At 43.3% G+C, this 23,319-nt stretch overlaps 1 long non-coding RNA gene across 8 annotated transcripts in view; it reads right to left on the bottom strand.

The window, feature by feature from the left end:
• LOC138119750 (uncharacterized) overlaps positions 1-19,695 on the bottom strand; it is a 32,199-nt gene extending 12,504 nt beyond the window's left edge. For 5 of the 8 annotated variants that reach the window (XR_011155603.1, XR_011155606.1, XR_011155605.1 and 2 more), the window contains exons 1-3: positions 19,463-19,695; positions 5,012-5,173; positions 4,052-4,151 (exon numbers count right to left, since the gene is read on the bottom strand). This is a non-coding gene — a long non-coding RNA (uncharacterized lncRNA). Of the gene's footprint in view, positions 1-63; positions 2,985-3,592; positions 4,152-5,011; positions 5,174-19,435 lie in introns of those variants that run through there. The other 3 variants (XR_011155602.1, XR_011155608.1, XR_011155601.1) reach the window with 3 other exon arrangements.
• Positions 19,696-23,319: the final 3,624 nt, after the last annotated feature.

Genomic DNA, 23,319 nt, shown 5'->3' with positions numbered 1-23,319 from the left:
GTCAATGAGACAGACAAAAAAGAAGCTGTATAAAATAGTAACATTTTCATCACATCTATCTATCTATCTATAAACTATAGGAACTGTGTACACACTTGCCCTCTGAGAACCACTTTCTGTGGCACCTGTTTTTACTAATGTAGTTTTTCTAGAGAGTGTTCTGCCCAGGCACTAACTGGGCTTGACCCAGTTTGGTGTATAAAAACAGACAGGATTGCTGCCTGGGATATTAGATGATGAATTTTTCATATGCAGCCTTGTTTCACCGCAAAGTCCAGCCTCAGTCCCCCCCTCTGTCTGCAGCATGTCCCCTTTAGCAGGTCCTGCTTTGTGAAATTGCATTTCTTTGTTTACTCTGCATGGTGCCAAGAAATGCCTTTCTTCCCCCTCTTTTTTTCTTTTCTCTATTTTTGAAGTGAAAGTTATTAAGCTACTTCTGGCATAATACCTCTAAATGCCGAGTTCGTGAGAGGGAATTTTAACTTGGTTAATCTGACACAAATGAAAAACTATTCAAGGCTTGAGATGACTGGAAAGTTTAGTGTCATGACTTTTTCAGGAGAAAAAGAGGGTTCTCAGCAAAATTTCATTTGAACACTTGACGTTATTTATTTCCTTTAAAGTGTTGGGCATGGTTTAAAGACACAGGAAAAACTGAACTAATGGTTCTGCTCGGTGCTGGGGGGCACATGGGGCAGACAGAAGGGTAGAGGGGATGGAGAATGTTCTCCTTTTTGACGTGGGACAGTGGGTAACTGCTCCCACTGGGAGCTGGATCCTGGAGGCTTGCTCAGGGCTGAAATGGAAATGTCACTCTCTTAAAAGTTAAATTTCAACTGCCATCATTTCTGCAACTATTATCAGCAGAGGAAAATGGAAAGGAGAGGCTTGCTGTGATACAGAGACCTCATATGTCTGAGATCATTCCTTTCCTTGTTCAAAGCCATTACATCTGAATTAAAGACGTCTTGGGATGTTCCTCATCCAAAAGCTTTTCCATTTTTTATTTGGGTGTCTGGAAGCCAAAAGAAACAGAATCTACCAGAGTTAAGCTATGCCAGTGCTCAGAGGGGTGGTCCCAGGACAGTGTTCAGCCAGTGGATAAATTCCTATGTCCAGGGAGACAACTCTCAGGAGATTTGAGGACCATTTTCAGAATTATGCTGTGAACTGGTGGAGTCCCATCATCTTCTCCTCCTTGAAGGAGTGAGTGGGGCGTGTGTTTGTGTGTTGCTTTCACTCCTGAGCAGTAGCTGGGATAAATGGGCTGAAGGTTCCCTCTACTTTTTGCTCCAATAGCCATGTATCAGGTTTTCCACAGCTGAGCTGAAACCCATGATTCATAATCAGTTTCGTTTGCGAAATGTTCTTCTAATTGATCAGACGGAGACCAATTTCAGTGTGGGAAACTGAACCCTGAAAAAATTAATTACCCGCCAGGCTAAACCCATTTCCTTTGGCCCAAGTACAGCTTATTGTATGTTACTGAGAGATGACTGGCTGTCGAGAGAAAGGCAATGCTATAATTCTTTCTAGGACACGCTACATTGGAAGCAGATAAAGTGCTGCTGGCTGAGGGCAGTGGCTATGCAGAGTGGGGAGGTGGCACAGGGAAAGGGGAAAAGGGACGGTAAATACATGGCAAAAGGCTCAGAGGGAGTAGAGATAAGAGAAAGGAGAAAATACACCAATTTTAAAATCCCAGATTCTCCCAGGGATTAGTCACTACAGAGTTTGCCTTTGGGGACAAGGGGTTTTAACATTTCCTGTGCCTACTTGGTGCTCATTTTATACCGGTGAGATATGGAGGGATGTCACAGACCCTGGGCAAAAGACACAGGCAGAGAGATTTTTTTTTTTTCTGTGATGCTCTGGTAATGAGGGTAGTGAACTTAGCAAGGCTCCAGAGCCTCGGGGCAGGAAGGCTTAGAATAAATGCTGTAACTGAGCGGAAAGCACCAGGGAGTAAAAGTAGGCTCTCTTTCCCCCTTCAGGCTGAAGAGATGGGAAGATCCAGGTACTCACAGGTGGCTCCACAGGAATGTGAATGAGGGTGTTGCACACTGGTGCAGCCCATCCCTGCTCCCGGCATGGGACTTGCTGCTCTCACAGCTGACTGCCATCCCCTTCTCATTTTCCACTTCTTCATTTCCCCTTCTCTTCCAATGGCTCCTGGCATCAGGATACCAAACTCAAAGCCCTCCAAGACAGAAGGCGTTACAGATTTTTTTTAATTAAAGCCAATTGGGTAATGAAAGTAGCAGGAGTATGTTCCCACTCTATGAATGGATAAATTAAAGCTCTCAGCAAAGACGGCAGACATGGAGTCTGTGAGGGGAGCAGATTTTAGATGGAAATCCTAATGGCTGCCATCTTTAAGCTAATGACATCCTGCCCACACAGTTCTGCCAGCTTCCAGGGTAGCAAAATAACCACAGAGGGAACATGGATCTCCTTCTTTTTAGACTGGGGCTTCAACAGTGAAAAACATTAGTGTTACAGGATACTCGGGCTGCAATCCCCTGACAGTCAGAGCCAGCTACTCTCCAGCTGCTCCAGGTTAATAGAAATACTTCCTTGGCTAGACCCCAGCACAAAACAAAATAGGATTTACAGCCAGAGTAAAGCTAATCAAAGAAAAGGACAAAGGTTTATCAGCAGCCAGAACTTTTCAGAAGCAAAGAACTTAGTGATGTCTGGGTCAACAATGTTCTTGTGCTTCAGAGAGCCCTCGATGCAGATTGCTTGGGGAATACCTTGCCTTGATGGAAAGTTTTAACCCTTTGACTTTTGAAAGGACAGGGTCTAGGTGTATTTATTGGAAAACCTCAAATTCAAACAAAATAATCTCTGTGTTGCTGCCAGTCTTTTATCAGCTTCTGTGTGGAGGTGCTCAGGAACGCTGTGTAAATGCGATGTTCTTAAGAAACAAAGGTTGAGTGGAATGACCTCTTCAAATGCAGATGTCAGGCATCTTTAAAGCCCTGGGGTTCAAGGATCACAAAACTGGATTAAGGCTCCTGCTCTGTTTTCCTTCTCTATCCGTCTTTTTCTTGCTCCAAGAAAGAGGATGGCATGACTGAGAGTCAGGCTCAGTGACATTCTCAGGGGAAAATACAATTCTACCTAGAAATTACAATTCTAGCAATTCCTAATGGTACATTGTGGAGTTTTCTTTTTAAGACAGGATGTTCTTTCTTACATACCCTGCATCAGAGACCTCTGTTCCCAAAATCTGGAGTGCTCCAGGGCTCCATCTCCCTAACAGGTCAACTGGGAGAAAGAAATACCCTTCCATGGAAGAGGGAGAGAAATCTGGGAGCAGGGAAGATGTGCAGGAATCGACACATAACAGAGAAAATTGAAAAAAGTGCCCACTGAATCAATGATATTGAGATAATTGCTATTCTGTTTAGGACCTCTTATTTTGGCAGTGACACAGCCAAGGTGTAATACAGCTGGAAATCAAAATGGATGGAAGTTAATCCATTGAGGTTTATGGCTACTGTTAGTTTCTGATGTACCCTGATAGTCTGCTAAGTAAACACCTCACTACCTGCCTCTTAAACCAGAGTTCACAGCTCCTCCAATCTCTTGCAGCATGAATACTTTTATTAACCCTCTTAGTGTGTTTGAGTCGACCCTTCTCCTTCTGGGGGAAAAGTCAGAGCTCTCTGAATTGAAACAGCAGTTTTGGACGGGCATGTTCCATTTACATCACGACTGTGAGCCAATATTTTTACAGGCAACTATGCAAGTACAAAACCACTCAAAAAAATGTTAAGTCAGTTTAGCATTTTCCCACCCATCAGCTGAGCTACTGTAACAGAGGCTGTGTCCACTCTTATCCCTTAGCTCTTGGATAAACTGCAAAACCATATTGCTTAGCTCCAGCTTTTTTTTCCATGCTTCTCCACCCCTCTACTCTTTTATTTTTCCATAGGAAAAGAAAAATAAGAAAAAAAAAATATTAAAAGATGAAACCTATTTTCTAAATACACATTAATTTTAACATCCAGAAAAGATTGGTAAAAGATCAACACGCGCTTACTGAACAGAAATTCAGGAGAGCAGTGAGAGGTGAACAGTGACTCTCCTAGAGAATGGTGCTGGTCCAAGTGCAGCTCACCTGGGCATTCATTCAGTGCCTGCTGAGGGGGAAAGGAGATGAGATATTACTCCATTATAGTCTCGAATGTATAATTCATACAATGCCAACGAAATAATTATAAATGACTGAATTGTTCACAAAAGCCATTCTTCACACTGTAGCCCATTTAAAAAAAATCTTTTATTCCTCTCTTCTAAACTTTCTGTTAATGACCCCGCTCCTTGCCTTTGCTTCCCTTGCAGCCACTTGGCGGAGATTCTCTGAAGAGGCAGAAAAAGAGTTGTTGGAGAAGGCATAGACAAGTTGTGGATATTGGGAACTTTCATTCTGTGAGGGTGGGGAGGCCCTGGCACAGGCTGCCCAGAGAAGCTGTGGCTGCCCCATCCCTGGAAGTGTCCAAGGCCAGGGTGGACCAGCCTGGGATAGTGGAAGGTATTCCTGCCCATGGCAGGGGGTGGAACAAGATGATCTTTGAAGTCCCTTCCAAAGTGCCCTGTGATTCCAAATCTCCCTTCCTCTGTGTCTCCATGGACATCCCGTTAGATACCTAAGTATGAATGTGTGTATGAACCAGCTCACTTTATACACATCCCTCTGCCATCTCATCTGGGTTAGACCATGGTCTAACCATGGCCATGGTCTTCTCAAGAGATGTGTCTGCCTTTCAGTTTCCTCCCCTGTTCTGTGGACAAGGAAGGGTAACAGCATATTCCAAATCAATTCTTGGTTTGTTTGGTCAGTTGTTTGCCATCTGTGAGATGACAGCAGCATGTCACACAAGGTTCTTGTACATGCACTGCAAGAGTTTTGAGTCCACAAAACCAAACCACAGCACTATGAATCCTTGGGCTGGATGGGAAAGCTTCCCTGCTCCTGGTAACTCACCTGCTGCTCACTCACCTGGCCCTGCCTGGTGCTGTTTATCCCTGGGAAAGGCGAGCTGCAGATGAGAAACTGCTGGAAATAGGAGCTGGTAAAGCAATTGCACCTTGAAGAGCCCCAGCTCTGTTGTGAGATGGATTGGGAGTGGTGGAAGTATCAGTCATCCCTTGCTTGGAGCTGCTGTATGGAGGTAATCAAAACCCGGGGAAAAACTTGTAAAGATTGTAGCACACGGATGGACAGACAGTGAGATAGATCATAAGCAAAAATAACAGTTTAAAATTGCATTTCTGATTGTGACCTGGTTTTCCCAAGTCCTGAGTCCTCAGTCCAGAGGCACATGCTGTGGGGGCAGCCCTCCGGGGACTTAGTGCACAGGTAGTGTCTGCACCTACAGGCCTATTATTGCAAACTTTTCTTATGTATATTTGAAAAGGTGAGAAAGCACCAACCAAGGATGTTTTCTAAAGGTCGAACCTTTCTTTTTGCTGGAGCTTTCCCCCTCTGCTTGCTTTTATTTCCAGGTACTCCCTGAGGACGGATTGAAACTCCATAGCTCTGAGCACATCCTTTGTCCTGCTTAATCATTGTTAACAGCCCAAAAGATGAGATAATGGCGACTGTCTTGGGGACTCCAAGTTCCTGATTGTTCAGAAAGGTCATAGAAAAGCCACGTTTCTAATCTTTGCAAAAGAAGAGATTAACAGGCAGCCTTGCTGAGATGTTTAGGGAGGAAAAAAAAGGAAAAGGAGAAGAAAGGTGATGGAAGGGTCTTTGGGTTTGACTTGGATACAAGGAGTAGGAACTGCGAAACAAAACCATGACACCGCAGAGGAAGCAGGGAAAGAATTCCTCTGCAAAATACACAGGCGCCATGAAGAGCAACTGGGAAAAAGTGTGAAAAGACACAAGCTTTGGGGAAAGAACATTCCGTGTAAGATGAGTCAGGATGCTCTTTATTCCACCAGCATTTGAGGATGCTGGCCTTCACCTCTGATTCCTACAGGAGACTGCTACTGGAGCTGTTGGGGCTGAAAACGGAATGGGACAGACGGAAAGACTGGATGGGATCTATCCCCCATTTAGTCTGTACAAATTAAAGCTGATAGACAAGACTCAAGGAGTTGTCTAGGCTTGCTGTAGTCCATGGAGGAATCATCACCGACAACAGGCAATTCCACCCATAATAAAAGAAGTGACCAGTGAAAAGGGAAGAGATGAATCAGCTCTAGAGGAGCTCATCTTTCTTTGGTTAAAGAAAACCAAACGGGATGAGTTCAGAATGGAGAGCTAATCCCACCTCTTCTGAGTCAGGAAAATCCCACCCAGGAGCCTCTGAGGAGTCTGTTATGGCTGGAGCAGATTCTGGGAGCACAAAGGGCCCTGCCCCATGCGCTCATCCCATGTTATGTGTTATGGAAGGACTGGAAAATGCACAAGCAGAGCTAAACACGAAAGGCTGTGTCAGACAGCACATGATCACCTTGTTCAGCTCCGTTTTGTCTGTATTGCATCCAAATGATTAAGGAATATGTTAGGGATTGTGATTCCTGTCCCAGTTTTGAGGACGTTCTGGCAGCAGACGACAGAAGCATTTGGGGCCAAAGACTTAAAAAATTCAGGCCCAGATTTCAAGCTTCTGAGGTTTGAAGTTATTTTGTGCTGGAAGTTTGGCTTGGACACATCTTTAGTAGCTGCTAGAATCAGACAATCTCCAAAGCTTTGGAAGTATTCCTAGTGCAAGAAATTACCAATTTCCATATTTCTGTTGCGCTTGATGTTTTTGACACCCAGGAATAAACTGTCTTCATTTAAATGAGAAGAGAAAAGTATCTCCTGCAAATTATGCCATTTCTTTTCCCCATTATGTTTTTCTGCATCTTCTGGCAGCGCTGTTGCAAAACCAACAGCAAACGGTTGCGTGGAACTGCAAAGACAATAACTTTAATGGAAAAAAATTGGGAACTGGAAGATGACACAGATTGCGTTAGGGAAAAAAAAAAAAGTGAAATAATATTTAATTTCCCTGGTCATAAATAATATGTCTGCCCACATTACAAACACATCAAATATGACAGGAAAGATAGGCAGTGACATGAGAAAATATCATTATTTCTTCATTAAATGTTTTATACATTTATAAGGGGGGGGGCTAAATTAAAAAGCACCCTGACAAGCAAAAATATAACAGCTGAAGGGCCATTAAAGAAATGAATTAGGACTCTAGAAGTGTGCAGATGCGGAAACCAAAAGGAAAGAGAAAAAATACGTCATAGGCAAAACTTGGACTGTTGTTAGAAACCAGTTCCTTTTCAGAAAGGAAGTGGGGCTGTTGTTGGGGGGCTCTGGATACTAGGCAGCCATTAGTAGGGAATGAATGATCCCATCAGGGCTGGTTTGGAGTTAAGAAAGGGATCTGCTCTGCCAAGTATTTTTGTGCAGTGGTGGTTGGGCAAAGAGGATTCGTACACAAGACCTTGCAGAGTGCACCAGGCTGAACACAAAACCAGAGGCACTGGAAGTTTGATGTTGATTTTGCAGGAAGCTACTGGAAATATGGGAAGGTCATAGAGGTTGTGGGTGTAAATATTACATGTAGGGTTAGGGCAAGGGAATGTCTGGAGCCTTGCAGGTCCAGCTGAGCTGTTCTATTTGCAAAGGGATTTATATTCCATGAGCGTCACCCAGTCATCTTCCTGGATTTCAGGTTCTTATGCACACTATCACTCACCCTCTGTGGACCCCAAAAGTACCAACAGTGGGTCAGGGAGGGCAAAAAAGGCTTCAAATGAAAGATGACCTTTAGGGGAAACGGGATAGACACTCCTGCATGTTGTTTCTTCACTACTCATGGCCTGTACCTCTGTAAGAACTCAGCACTGAGGCTCTAATTGTTTGTGTCTCTCTAATGATCCATCCTCTCCATTCCTCTCCAGTCCCAGTGACCAGAACACATCCATTCAGAGGAACATTATCCCCATCAGTTCTGCTCCAAGACACTCGGCATCGCTCATCAACGAGAAGTCAAGGTCACGACACCCCCCGAAACAGCAGGCACAGCCTCATCTCCTCTGCTCTCAGTGCTGCTGAGGAGCTCCCTCCTCACCCCTGCACTGATGGCACCAGCACTGTTCCCCTCCAGATTGTTTAACAGATGCTCCTGATAAATACCCGAGCAGCTGAAATTCTGCGGGAAATGGAGCGCGGCCGCCTGGCTGCCAGTGAAGGATAGGAGACACTCACAAGGTCTTTGGGATGGGTTTCACACGAGCAAAGGTGTTTGGCCCTTTCACCAGGATGGAAGGGTCTGGAGCCAGGGAATGGGATGGGCCTGAGTGGTATGAATTTTATAATACATGATCATCTCCCAGGTTGCAGGCAAAGGTGGGCTCTGCTAGAGGAAAGATCCTGGGCTGTGCCAGGTTAGAAGGCTCCCAGCTGCATCTGTGCAAGTAATGAATTCACTGGTAGCCAACAAACAGAATTCACGGTTTGAATAAATACACAGTGCGTGTGTGTATACATATATTTACATGTGTTTACATGTGTTTGTTTGTATTTGAGTTCCACTGTTCTCAAATAGCTAGCTAATGTATTTGAGAGGACAAAGTGTAAACAATTTATTTGGGGGACAAATTTGTTGCAGTCCTTTTTAGCTACACAGCCAGAGAAGTTTTCCACGTGTTGTCTCCACCAACATTTAGCAGTCCCAGGAATGAATGGATTGAAGTATTAAGATTTTTCTCCCTTTTGACTTCCAAAAGACAACCCTGCAAAATGCAATGTCCCTGTGAAATCTGTATTTCATTAAGAGAAAGGTTTTGTTTACAGTAACACCCTCTCACAAAGCTTCTGCTGCCCCCAGAAACAGCATTCAGGATTCAAAGGGTCCAGCACTGGAACAAAATCTAACCCTGAGGTTCCCATAGCCCCATTTTTTCTCTTCCTACTACATTTGGTTTATAGCTACACCTTCAGTATTCCTTTGAAGCACAGGAGATTTTTACTGAGTGTAAGGATAGGAAGGAGAAAAGAAGAATGGGGAAGAAGTGCTAAAGACAGAGGGAAGAAGGATGGTGGGTATTTTGAGAAGGGAAAGAATGAGCTGCTGGGGTAGCAGTTGTAGTTAATAAAGTGAACTTCCATTTTCACAGGAAATTCCTCTTCTGAATCGGAAGCAGCGGCCTAAGTTCTCAAACCTTGCAACAGGAGAGAAATTGTGTTAAAAGAAAAAATCACACGGAGACATCAAAATGCCATAATGCTTGGCATGCTATGGCATTACAAACGATTTTAAATTAATGTCGAATATACGAGCCACACAAATTAGGTTGGAGAAAAATGTGAAAATCAAGTGTTTTTCTGTTCTCAAAACAAAGTATTTCGTCATTACCAAAATGAAGTCAAAACGATTTAACTATTCTTCATCAAACATTTCACTGCAATTGACCTGGTCCTGTGAAACCTTGTAAAAAACACCTTTAGCTTCCAACAGCAAACTGCTCAAGTTAATAACAGTCAAACAATGGGGAACAAGTTGTTTAAGAAAACTTCTGGCTCTCCAAACATGAGTAAAAGGTGACAGACTCAGCAGTTCTCTTGGTCTGGACTAGGTCATTGATAATTGCCTTTGTATCACAGACTCTAAAAGCCATAGACTGGTGTGTCCTAACCAATGCAAGGAACATCTTTGAGTGAGATCCCTGCCTGGAATTGCTCCTGCTAATCCCTTTCAGCTCAGCCCTGTTCCTTCTGCTCCTGTGAAACCCTGCAGAAGGATTACAAACACCGACTCAGGGCAGTTCTTGGGTGGTGTGGAGTGCTGCCAAGTTACATAGGGCAGCAGAGCACCTCCCCTGTCCTTTGGGATGTCTTTGTGCAGGGCCCTGCTGAGCACCTGGCACTGCCAGGAGAATGTGGCACGAGTTGCCCCTGCTTTGCTTGTATCTGTGACTTTTTCTTTGCCTTTCAAGCTGTCATTATCTCAACCCACAACTTATCTTACTTTTACCTTCCAATTCTCTCCCCCATCCAGCCAAGGGAGAGTGAGTGAGTGTGTGGGGCTGATTTGCAGGCTGTGGTTAAACCATGGCAGTAACTCATCCTAAAACACACAGAAGTACACTCAAGGCCACAGTCATGTGTCAGAGTGAGCCTTTTGAGTCCGTGGACTGCACTCTTCTGGGAACTGGGCCATTAAGCATGGATTTAAGTGCTTTGCTTTAGGCACTCAAATTTAATTTGGGTTTGTTGCACAATTTCCCAGCACTTATGGTGCTGCCCAGGAGAAGGTGATGTGCCTCAGCCCCTGGTGGCTGCTCTCAGCAGCCCCTCTGCACAAACTACTCTCATTTCTGCAGTCACTGGAGCTCCTCTACACCCCAAGTCCCTACTTCCCCCTCTTTCCACTCTCCTCTTCTTCTATGGGCTCTTTCCTGCCCATCCTATGGAGGAGGGTGGAGCTACCACTGTCCAAAGCTGAGATTTCTGCTGCTTGGCCAGGGTCAAGGAGGTTTTTCTTTTCATTATCCTTTTATTGCCAACAGCCTCTGCATACAAGGAGCTCCATCAGTAAATCCCAGAGCACAGCAGGCTGGGTGCACACAGATTACCACAACCCATCAAACAGCACAAATGAGAAAGAGGCAGCTGAGCACAGGCAGCAAGAAGAGCTGTGTTAATATAATCAAGAAAACAGAGCAAATGCAACAGGGGAAATAATTAACAAAAAATACATCGGCAGCTTCTCACCATTGGACATGCAGGCAGGAGATGGGGGCTTTCCAAGTTAAGAGTGGAATCTTCCACCCAGAGACTGCTGAAGTTTCTGCAGCTGCTTCTTCAGGTACTTCACAGAGCCTCCCACAAAAATCAGCAAACTGCCTTCCATGCAGAAAACTGTCCCTGAGCACAACACTTCGATGTTTAGGGGTCGAATGGGACTGTGTTCACCCTGAAATCTCATGGCTTTGACCATATTCCTGAATGGGTTTTATGTCCCGGGCATCAGGTCCCCTCAGCAGGACCATCTCCATGTTTTGGTTGAAAGCAGTAATAGCGTACTAATGTGAAGGGAGGCAAAGAGAAAAGGGATAAAAGAAAGATGGGTGTCAAATAAAATAGGAAGGAAGATTTTAGAAGAAGAGAGAGACAGAGAAAAGCACTGCAGGCAACAGAAGGAGAGTGAAGGAGAAAAATGGGTAAGTGGGAGGACAGAATGAAATGTTGAGATACAAAAATCAACAAATGCATGAATGCAAAGTGAAAAAGCCAGATCCAGGTTTTCCATTCATATATGCTGGTACAGCTCCATCAAACCCTAGTAAGAGTCCAGTTCCCTGACTTAGAATCACAGCAACATTTAGGCTGAAAAAGACTTCTGAGACCATCAAGTCCAACCATTCCTCCAGCGCTGCAAGGGCCACCACTAAACCATGTTGCCAATGCTACATTTACACATCTTTGAAATCCCTCCCTGCATGGTGACTCCACCACAGCCCTGGGCAGCCTGTTCCAGTGCTTGATGACCCTTTACGCAATGAATTTTTTCCAAATATTTTTCCTAAAGCTCCTTTTATGGAGCTTTATGGTTTTCATAGAGCTTTATGGATTGGCAGCACCTCAGCCTGTGGCTCAGGCCCTGTAGGCTGCAGTCCAAGCAAGGATACATCATACACGGCACCATTCCTTCCTAGGGCACAATCTCTTTATTGCTCCCAATTCCCCAGACTATTTGCTAAATATGATTGACAGGAATTTCTGTTACTGTCAGCAGGATTCCCATTCCCATTCCCTCTCCAGACCATGTCTCATGTCAGGACCATAGCCATGATTTCAGTGTCCGTCCATGCCAACTGAATTCTTTGTCAGACCAATCTAACAATCTTCAAACCTGCTTTGCACATCCCACTCCTACTAGTTCTCCCTTACACCCTTTAACCATAGCTGAGTCTTTAAAAACTCACCTCACAAAAAGTCATTTTGATTCTCGGGGAGACAATTTTTATTTTCCTGAGAAACAGGTGAATAAAACTCTAGTAGAACCATTCTAAAAACAAAATTAGGTGGGTGGAACACGCCTTGTCTTTGCTTAGATCTCAGTCCAGACCTTCATTTGATCCATGTAATTAATAATTTCTTGGATTTAGCACTATCAGGCAACTGTTTTTTCCGTGGATATTAACTTCAGGAAGTATCATGGAAAGGAGATGCAGCAGGGCATGCAATGAATAGCATTAAGGAAGGAGACCCTGCTTTCTGAGGTATCATTCCTGCACTATATTTGTTTCTGAGGCTTCATGAATAGCATCCCTCTTCCCTGTGTGTAGTTCCCAAACTTCTGAATTCTGCATAACTCACTGCCCCAAGCAGCAATGAATTGCCTGCCACATTGCTACTTCTGGGGTATTAACAGAATATTGAGAATCTCATTCTTGATCTCCCTTAAAACCACTTGGTAAATGGATCCGGCTCAGAGAAAGGATGAAAATAATGTGTGCAATAAAAAGGCCCCCAAAAAAGGAGGAGAAGAAAAAAAAAAGAGAGAAATGAAAGAAAAAGATGGGATTTTCAGGGAGTCCTGACTGATCTCCACTTCATTATTGAAAGATTGGACTATTAAAGGGACATGGTAGGCCTGAAGGAATTGTGGGATCATTTGTGCAAATGGTAATTTTAGTATTCAGTCTATCATATCCATAAACATAATGTGGCTGGGACTGATGTGAGTGATAGCAAATCCCCTTCCCAGGAGGCTCCGTGCCACTTTGATGCAATGCCTGAGAACACAGAAAGCTGGAAAGAGAGAGATACTTCCTCCCTCCTGTGCTTGCTCTCTGTTGAGCTGATGGGTGAAGCCCCTCTGATTACAGCAGATTTGTGGAATTAAATGGAGGAGTTGTAGCACCGACAAAGAAACGGTTCCAATTGCGGAAAAGCTCCTCTCGCTCTTGTACTTACTCGCTCACACAACCGAACACGGAAATCTGCTCAGTAAATAGAGATGTGTTACTCTGGCTCCACACACCACTCTGCTCAAGTGCTAATCCCAAGGGAAATGCCTGCCAAACACTTCCCCCGCTTTACAGATGTGCTGCTTGTGCCCTCACACTCTGCTGCGTGGGGGAGTCCACATCCTAACACTGAGACATCGCTCTCCTGTTCTTTGTGAACTCAGACAAGCAGTGCCAGCTGGGATTTGTAACTGTGCCCAGCAAGGATGAACACCCTAATCCCACTGACCTCAATCTCAATCCTTTTGTAAACACTGAGCATCCCTTCCCTGCTCTGTGTTCTTAAAACTCCTGACAGAATCTGCTGCATGAAATTATGGTGGATAAATTGAGGTTAACCACTCCCTGGGATTTCTGTGGACAGAAATGGATGGACAGAACCAATTCCCTGCTAGGGTCAAGCAATCAAGCTTCTCTGTGCTGTCTCCATTGGCACTTGCTGTGCACGTGGCTTGGAAAAATAACCCTGGAAGGTCTTGGCCCCCATCCTACAGGCCAGGACCTGCCCACAGACCTTCAGAAACATGGAATGTTTGCCTGTGTTTCCCCAGTCCAGGACTAAGACATGGCAAAGACCAAATCTGCACTGGACACTGACAACATCAAAACAGCTCTGACTCCTGGGCTGCCAAAGACAAATGTGCTTCATGGAGCTGAGTGAAATTACTCAGTGGGATTTGCATTTGCAGAGTCCAACTGCTACGCTGATGCACACTCAGCAGAGTAACAAGATCAACAAGCCTAAAAGAAAGGCAAAATAGAGTGCTGTGACATCCAGATAGGAGAACTGATTGCACACAGACCCCATCAGCAGCATTGTGGATTCACTCTAATGCACTAGAACACCAGTTACTAAAATCTAGTCCTATATGGGAACAGCCTTGAATTTAGAAAACAATCTCGTTCCCTTTCTGACCCATACAAATGAGGCTTTCACACAATTTCTGCATTGAGATAAATAAAAACACATTCTTGCAACTTTCTAAAGGTAAAGGGCAGAAATTTGTACTTTATATTAATTCATTCTGGAAAAACCCAAAATTTTTAAATGTCACAACACTATATATTTATTAATATATAATCCATTTTCTTGGACTCTCATTTGTGCAGAATTTTTGAGTAATTTCTTTTTGAAGAAGGGGGAAACATTGCATCAAATCCCGTAGCAGGTTCTGTGTTTGGGGCACTGGTTCACTGGATGAGCCTCAGTGAATTATACAAAAACATGAAAGGATTTGGGGTTTTTTTGAGGAGTTTCCTTGAGTAGTGGACCCAAATAATGTTCTTTGCTCACAGATCCATCATAAATTCTTGCTTACATGATGTTCCAGGTTCACATTTCACCTTGGTGCCATATTAGCATCATAAAAAGTACCAAGGATATCATCCATTGCTCTGCGAAGGGGAGAACTTCATGATTCTTATTTGATAGGCAACGTTAATCTTAATTTTTTTCTGTTAGTTCAGTTTGAAAACTCACCTTGCAATGCAAAGCAAAAGCAAAAAAGGAAAGAAAAACAAGCATCTTCTCTTTCTTCCGTTGAGAAAGAACAACCAGTTAAAAGGAGACATTTTCTTTGTTCAAGTGAATTTGAGTGCAGTACCTGCAGATCTGCAGGGACAGATCTGTGAGCAGGCAAAGATGTTCCTTGTGTCCCAGGTTCCCACAGCATCAGTGGAGTTGAAAACCTTGTTCCTCTGTACTTCTTTCTCCCTACCTCTTTAGAAAGTTTATGACTTCCAGAGACCTACCCGTGTGTCCTGGAATTTGGTTTAAAGTACAAACCCACTAAAAAGTGGCAAATGATCTTCATACCTCAGACCTTCCTGCGTGTGGTGTTTCTAATGAGATTCTGGGCTTCCTAGTGCAAGAACAATAAAAGACTTATAATTCCTGCCCCAGACGTTCAGAGATGGCCAAAGACATCAACCCCCCATCTAATCTGATCCAGAGATGATTACAATTTATTGTTTGCTGTAAACAACAGCTTGTGGCTTCACCAGAGAGCAGCTACTACAGATGAGTTACAATGGGAATGGGATAGATGACTACTGTAAGGGAAAAGTCTGAGGACATGCATTTATTTACACAAAAAGATCAACAGAAAAAACAGCAGTTCTTTTCCACTCCCCTCCTTTCTTGACTCTTCCATCCCCCTCTTCCTTCTTCAGCTTGGTCAGGAAATTGCTGTACAACAAATATCCACAGGCAGCTTCAGCTCCTTCCCCTGTCTTTTGACCTTTTCACAGTTCTAAGGGTTATTTAATGAGCTTAGAAAAATAATGCATCAGTTAATGGCAGAATCCCTGGAAGGGCAGCATTATCAAGATTCCTTTTCCTCCTCCTCACCCTCACTGGAGGCCCCATCACCCTCAAACTTCCTCCTGCAGTTTTCTTCCTTGCGTGCTTTAAAATGCCTTCAAATTAGCACTGCTTTATAAAAGGGAGAAAGAGATCAGTGAAGGGCCTGGAAAGGAGCATTTAAATGTTTTGCTGTGCAAAACAGTCACAGAGGCTTGATCTGGTTAGGCTCAAGAGAATGAAATGTAATTTCTTTACCATCAGGAGACAGCCACACTATTATATCCCAAAAAAGACACCACTATCCATTGCAAGATAGAGGGATGATAGGATCACCTATGGCCAAAAGATTGGCACCACTTCACCCCTGCTGTGAACAGCTCAGCAATCCAGGTAAAATTAAGAAAATTTGTTGTAATAAATCTAGACTCCATTTCTAGAAGCTGGAAGTCAATAATTCTGCTCTTTCTCCAGCAGAGAAAACCTACCGCCCACAGTCACTCTGAACAGCCCATCCTTCTTCCCAAAATTAAACTTCCCATAATGTCCTGTGACACCTGAGCCCATGTTATAATTCAGTGCAGAATCCAGAGACTGCACGCAGTTAAGACAAAGTATCCATGGCAGGCTAACCCTCCTTTTGAAATGTTTTTGGACCTTAAATGCAAGACAAGGCTGGCTGTGAGGGTTCCTCCCATGATATCAACACATAGGAACTCTGATCTAAACCAGGATCTGATCTAAACCGGAACTGAGCCTTCAAAATTGTGCATTTTCTCTTGCAGGTAATCTATAATATTGTGCAGGCACTCCATATAATATCCTTAAAATAACCATCCTTCATCTAAGAATTAATTGGGCCTTCCCACCTGCAGAGTCACCCATCATTCTTTAAGGATCTGAGGGACCAGGAGTGGATATGAGCCACCTTAGACCTCAGGTCACTGTGAGGAGAGACACCTTTGAGCTGATTCAACACACCCAAAATCTGAGTCACACCCTGGAGGAGGCTCTTCACATGAGTTAAAGGGTGTCTTTTAGTGTGATAAATCTCAAGGGTAAATACCTTCTTTTAGTGTCTGTAGTTTGGTGGGAAAAATCTCAGTTTTCCTCTCCCCTGGAAAGGCTTTGCTCTCTCTTCTAACTTTGAGTTGCCTGCTTATATTTTTCAGCTTGAATTTAATCGTGGCTTGTTGACATTCATTTCTTCTTGTGTCAATGTTACCCTTGAGCTTAACAAATCATCTCCTTCTCTGGCATTTTGAGTCATTCTGTTCATCTTTTTCACATACCCCTCAACACTTCCTGTTTAGTAACAGCAGTTGTTTACTTGTCTTAAAAATTCCAGTCTTTGCCTCTCCATCCACTTGATTATCCCATCAGTCCTTCTCTCTACCCACCCTTATCTGGATTAGTCTCCATTAGGCACGGATGTCTGGAACAGTACCTGGCACTAGAGATGAATGTGTACCCGGCTCTGATACAAAAATATTTCCATTTCTCTTGCCTTATTAGACACATGTTGCCTGAGGTGTCTTAGAATTTGCCTTTTCCACAGTTCCATCATATCCTGATCCCTCAGCAGGCCCTTCTAAGCTTGTCTAATTTCTCCAGGTATTCCTCAGCCTTATAAACTTTGTTTTTCCTACACAGATTTTCTCAGGTCACTTGTCCAAGGCTCATTAGGACTTTAGCATGAACAAATTCCACCCAGTTTATACCAGCTTTTTCCAACACCATTCATCACTGGTAATTTCCATTATTAATGAAAATGTGAAGTTGGATCAGACAAGATTGTTGAAGAATTTCACTACTGACCACCCTCACAGAAATACTTCCCATATTGAAGGAGTTCTCTCTTTGTAACACTCTTCTGATCAGATTTAACTTCATTTTACCTACCTCTGCCTTAGTGAAAATTTCTCATACTGCATGTCTCAAATGTTTCTGGCTTATTTGGACGCAGATCTAAGTTAGACCAAATAGATAGAAATTAGGTAACTTCTCAAAGCAAGATACCACACTGTTCTTTCCTGATCTTTTCCCAGAAAAGGTGTTGTGATCCATCTGACATGGTTCGAATGACTCTGCCATTCTAAGTTGGTTTTGCAAACTACAGAGGTCACACTAATGGACATGCAAATGCCCTGATCATTTTTTTCTAAAATACATGTACTTACAATTCTTGTATCAAATAATATCAGCCTGCTACTGCACCAACACTCGGTAAAAGAGCTCTTTCAGAAATCAGAAACAAAAGCAGTTTGTTCCTCTCATTATCATCACATCAAGAAGTTTGAATTTTACTTTTGCCTCAGCTAGAGTAATTTAAATATCCATAAACTCCTTCCCATTCGCACCCTGCCATTATGCCACAGTCATTATCAACATCCTCACCGAATTTGAAAGAAAATAATTCATTTTGTTTGGAGGACAAATGCAGATCACTTTCTAACTTGGTCCCATTCTTCCTGCATGGTGTCAGTGCTTCTTGTCTCATTATAAACTCCTTATTACTATGGGTAAGGAGTTTCTACTGTTTGTTTTAATTTCCTCTACAAAGGATCTCCTTCACAAGGAAATTAAAACCTTTACATTTTACAAGTACCACTTTATCTCCCCAGCTCATCTGAGATGTTGTTCTCATTGCTGATCAGTCCCTTTCTTTATAGATTTACTCATCACCCAAGCAAGAATCTGGAGAACTTTGATTTTTCTATTGTCACAGGACATTTCTCCTTTTGACTTTCTGAAACCACCTTGTTTAATGGTTTTAATCTAGAGAATTGCACAAGAGATTCTGTTTTATCCCAGAGATTCCAGCAATTTCTCTTGTGTCAATACATTACATTCAGAAATATTAATAGATTTCTAGAGTTAGGAGAATAATCTTACTCCTCAGAAATTCTAGGGGAGGGAAAATAACAATAATAATTATAAAAAGAGCTACTCATGCTAATCAGAAATCCAGGTGCTGCCCAGTGTATTGAGTGAAGTCGGAGGGATTTCTCCTGTGTACCCAAAGGGAGGACACTAACACAGGTCAGGCTGCTCTGAAAAACATGATTTTGGGTATCGAGGTCAGATTCGCTCTTATAAAGTGAGAGCAAGCAGAAATACATTCATTCATTCATTCATTCCATAAGTTTACCCAAAATAAATCTGTAGCATGTGGAGCAAAGATTTTGTTTTCCTCGAGTTCTGTACAGAGGTGAATCTCACTTTAGTAGATGAAGCCAATTCTTGCCTCTTGGTCTTAAACTGAAATACACTTCTAAGAACTAGATTGAAATGTGGTTACTAGTTGGGAAAAACCTGAGATCCACACTAGATTTTAATTCAGACCTTATGGATCTGAATTTCTATTTGTTTTTTACACTTTAAGCAGGGTTTACAGCCACCCCACTGCCCCATAATCCATTCATCCTCCAGTACCTCCTTTATTTTAGGACACAGATTGAACAGAGCAGCAACTTCACCACTCATCCCCTCTCATTTTGTGTTTTCTGGGTTTCCCTGTTGAATTCTTGCAGTGGATACTTAGAATATGCCTTGTCACTCATTTTTCAGAGTCCCCCTCTATTTTATGTACTGATACACAGCATCTCCTCATACACACGGAGCTGTGCATGAAGGGCATGTACTGTGAGGACTGGCAGCTGAATTACCTGGGGGTTCCTGCTCCTTGAATTATTCTGCTATGAAATTCTCATCTGCAGTCTGCAAAGGGGAAACGACAGAGAGAAAAGAAACAGCTTTTCCCTGTCCACACTTTCTGAGGAGTCTGTCGTGCTAAGTACTGGCCTGTCTCCTCTCGTTTGTGTTAACAGTGTCTAAATCACTCTTTCGACTCACTGCCTTCCACGGGAGGAGCTGAGACAGCAGCACAAATGGATCCTTAAGTACAGGAGCTGGAGTGAGCTATTTCCATATCTACTTGGAGGTAAACACAACAAAAAAACCCAAACAAACAAAAACAAACAAAAAAAGTACTTTTAGCTTCATGTTTCCATATGTCATTTCCATTAGTGCAAACCTCGAAATCCTCCCAGCCATTTATTCTTGCATTAAGTGTATCTCAAAAGAGTTTTGAAACTGGTCTCAATCCAAATATTAAAAAATAATAACCTGGAAAGAAACTTTTTTTCCACCCACCAGGGACCACTTGATGTAGTGTTCTTTAGCCGCACCTCGTACGAGTTCCTTGCTCTGATGTCAGAATGAGCTGCATGGAACTTGAAGCACAATGGAAGAGACCAAGGGCCAAGTTTCTCTAGCAGGCACCAGGCCCTTAAGGTGTTTGCCTCAGGAACCAGAGCTCAAAGGCAGCAAGCAAGAGCTGTGGTTGCCCCCACCTTTATTCCAGTCAGTAGATGAGTGTGAAGAGGAAAAGCTGTGTCAGCCAGGGCTGTTAACCCCAATGTCCTTCATCTACCTTCCATCAACAAGGGAAAAGGAAGCCATGAATGGGTCAGCACCTGAGATTTGGGGCTTTAATCTAATTTGACCCTAATTTGGCCCCTAATTCAACCCAGCTCAATAGCAAGGCAAAGAAAAGCCAGTCTTTGGCTCTTGCAGCCTCAGATGCTGTGTGGGATCTTTCTCTCTGTGTGCCTGTTGAAGCTGGAAGGTCCCACTTTGGAGTGATAGTCAACAAAAAGGAGATCAAGGCTGCCTACAGGTGCTTGTGCTAAAATTGCTTTCATTTAGAACTATTTATCAGCATTTTCACACCATTTTTCGGCCACTCTCCTCAGCAGCTCTGTGCAATGTAAATCCCTCCAAGCCATCACCTGATAAAATATAATGCAAGAGGCAGGGAAATTCAATTACATCAGGCTGGCTGTGCCAGTCCCAGTTTTTTGCTGGGCTTCAAAAGGGGAGGGATAACAGGGAGACAGATTTTTTAGGCACATGTGTGGAGTAATTTCTGCTGCTGATCTCTCAGAGGCAAAGTGATTGCTAAGTTTGCCCAAGACAGGGAGAATTTAACTCCTGGGATATGACCCATTGCAAAAGCTGAAACTTCATTTCAGTCCCACCTGAGCTCACTTTTGAGGACTTGCATTAGGCAAATTTCACCGTTAAACTCAGCTGAAAGTGTTCAGAGATTAAATTTTAAACAGTTCTTTGATTTGAGGTTGGAAGGGTTTAAAATATCTTTAGTCATAGCACCAGGGCAAGTAGGGAAATGGGCACATCTGCCTTATCTGTCATTACACCAGGTAAGTAAAAGTTGTGAAAGTCACAAGTTCTCTCTGCATATGTGAAATTAATCCCAGAAAGTTGAAGACCAGACAGAAGAAATATTCAGTATTATACGAGCAATGTGCATTAGCTGGATGGGATCAGCCCTCCAGCCATACACTCAACCATAACCCTTACAAATTGGCAGGACTCCCACTTCCTTACCATCGCATGCCAGGTACATAGGAGACTGTAATGAAATTCCAGGGCAGAGCTGTGGTCCTGGAGTAGTTTCCAAAACCTGCAATGTCTCTCTTGTGGTATTTTCCTAATTCAGGACCTTCAGTGTGCAGCAAGAACAAAGCAGACTCCTTTACAACATTCCTTTAAAACCCAGTGCAGACCTGTGGCACACTTCAAACTGGTTTTTCAGAATGCATATGTATGCATTCATACTTTTTTTTCCCCTGTCCTTTCAGTAATTATTTTTGTTCCAGCAAAATCAGAACAAGCAGAGCAGCTACAAATATCTCAGAAGCTTTTAGAGAGCAGGCAGCAGCCCACGCACCAAGCTGCTTGATATGGAAAAGCTGACATGATAAGACTGGGATGCATCTTCCCCAGAGAGAACTGGAGCCAGGGTGGGGCTGGGTGCAATGAGGCTCCATGTCCCATGTCACTCCCATGTCACTCCCCTGTCACTGATTCCAGCCCCCACAGACCTGTGGACACAGCACTGGGAAAAGCTGAATCCACCCCCACCTTGCTGGAATGGCTCTGTGGGGGAAGATAGGGAAAGAGACTAGTGGGAAAATAGCATTTGGCTTCCAGTGCATGAGAAGTAGGAGCTGACAGCATTTGCTGGTTCAGGGTAACACTAAGAGCATCCCTTGCTTCTGCTGCCATGGGACCAGACAGTCAGGAGCCTCTGACTTGGAGATCCATGTCCAAAGTGGTGTTTCAGCATCATGTCTGAGAAGTTGTTGCATATTAGAGCAATGGATCCTTTGGCACTAATAGGTATGGGAAGAAAGACCTGTTGGAAACGGTCCAGAGGAGACTACAAAGATTATTAGATGACTGGAGCACTTCTCCTATGAAGAAAGGCTGGGAGAGTGGTGGTTGTTTATCCTGGGGAAGAGAAAGCTCTGGAGAGACTTTATAGCACCTTTTAGTAGTGAAAGGGGCTCTGAGAGAGCTGGAGAGGGGCTTGTGACAAGGACATGTAGAGACAGGACAAGGAGAGATGGCTTTGCACTGAGAGAGGGCGGGCAAAGTTTGGATATTAGAAAGAAATTCTTCCCTGAGAGGGTGGTGGGACCCTGGCACAGGCTGCCCAGGGAAGCTGTGGCCACCCCTGGATCTCTGGAAGTGTCCAAGGCCAGGCTGGATGGGGCTTGGAGCAGCCTGGGATAGTGGAAGGTGTCCCTGCCCATGGCAGGGGGTGGGATAGGATGAGCTTTAAAGTCTGTTCCAACCCAAACCATTTTAGGACTCTATTATTCTATAATAGCTCAGCCACATTCCAGGGAGGAACCTCCTTGGCTGAGCCATGTGCTCTGTGCCTCTGCTTTATAGCCAAAGAGCAGCCCAGAATCTCTGACTTTGAAACATCTGGAATAACCTCTGATATCTTCTGCCAGGAGCTCCCCCAGCCAAGCTGCACATGCAGCTGGTTAATTCTAACTGCACCTCCCTGAAGTGCAAACTCTTATTACTACTATCCATTCCCTTGGATAAATACTGGAAGAGCAGCATACAGAACACCGTGCTCTGGGATGCAAACGTGGTCAGCCTTGTGTCCTAAGGATCCTTCTGAATTTTTAGGCAGGAAAACTGCTCTTTGAGCCCATGGTGATACAAGAATTCACTCAGCCTCACCTACAGAAATTCAAGGACACTGAGATGTGGCTGCATTACCTACTTATGAAAAGGCTTAAGTACCTGCTTAATTTTAGGCTGGTTCTCAGAATTTGCACAAAAGCCCTTTTATAAGGGGCGTTTTCCTGGCCTGAATGTCAATGCATGAGCAGCTACATAAAATCAGTGTCAAGAACAGAAGAAAATCCTCTGTGGGGAGAAAAGTTTTGGAAAAGCAGATGTAAAGGATCCACTGCCTGATGCTAATATTCCACTTTGGAAAGCCAATTTATTCTCCCCACGGAATTGAATATTCTGTTATGGGAAAGCAGTTGTTTGAATAAATGTGTGTGAAGGAAAGCATACACACATACAAACTCTCACACATGAGATATTGATTCAAACTGCAGTTATGATTCCTCGGACCTTTAAGAAATTGATTTTAGACTATTCTCCCTTTTTCTGTCTCACTCCAGCTGAAAATCAAAGCTCAGTGTAGGATCCCTAAAAAACTTTTTTTTTTTGATACATGAAAAAAAGAAAAAAAAATACTTTTTTCCCCCTAAAGTTTGTGTGGATAGGAAAAAGGGGCCCAGAATCCTGTGGATTTGGTATTCAATATTCTGTCAACTGATTTTTCAAAGACATAGAAAACTTAGAAATGACATTTAAAAATAAACAAGGAAACAAACACAGCTCCACTTCTTTCTTTCCTTTTTGTAAAGTATCATTTATTTTCAGTAAGTTCAGACAACTACTTGATTTTGCAATTCTCTTTTTCTCTCACCTAAGTCTTCCCTGGAATTCAGTGTTCTCATTAGTACTTTTTTTTTTTCCCCAAGAGACTTAACACAAACTAAAAGTTACAAAACAGCCCCTGTGACAGCCATCTGCACTGGCACATATCTGCCAAGCTGAATGCAGCCTGAAATTCAGGCTTTGGACCTAAATAAACAATCTGTCTT

Source organism: Aphelocoma coerulescens, chromosome 17 (genome assembly GCF_041296385.1).
Source record: "Aphelocoma coerulescens isolate FSJ_1873_10779 chromosome 17, UR_Acoe_1.0, whole genome shotgun sequence".
Classification (NCBI taxonomy): Eukaryota; Metazoa; Chordata; class Aves; order Passeriformes; family Corvidae; genus Aphelocoma; species Aphelocoma coerulescens.
Note: the sequence above shows the minus strand (reverse complement) of the source record. Positions and strands in the feature narration are given on the sequence as shown.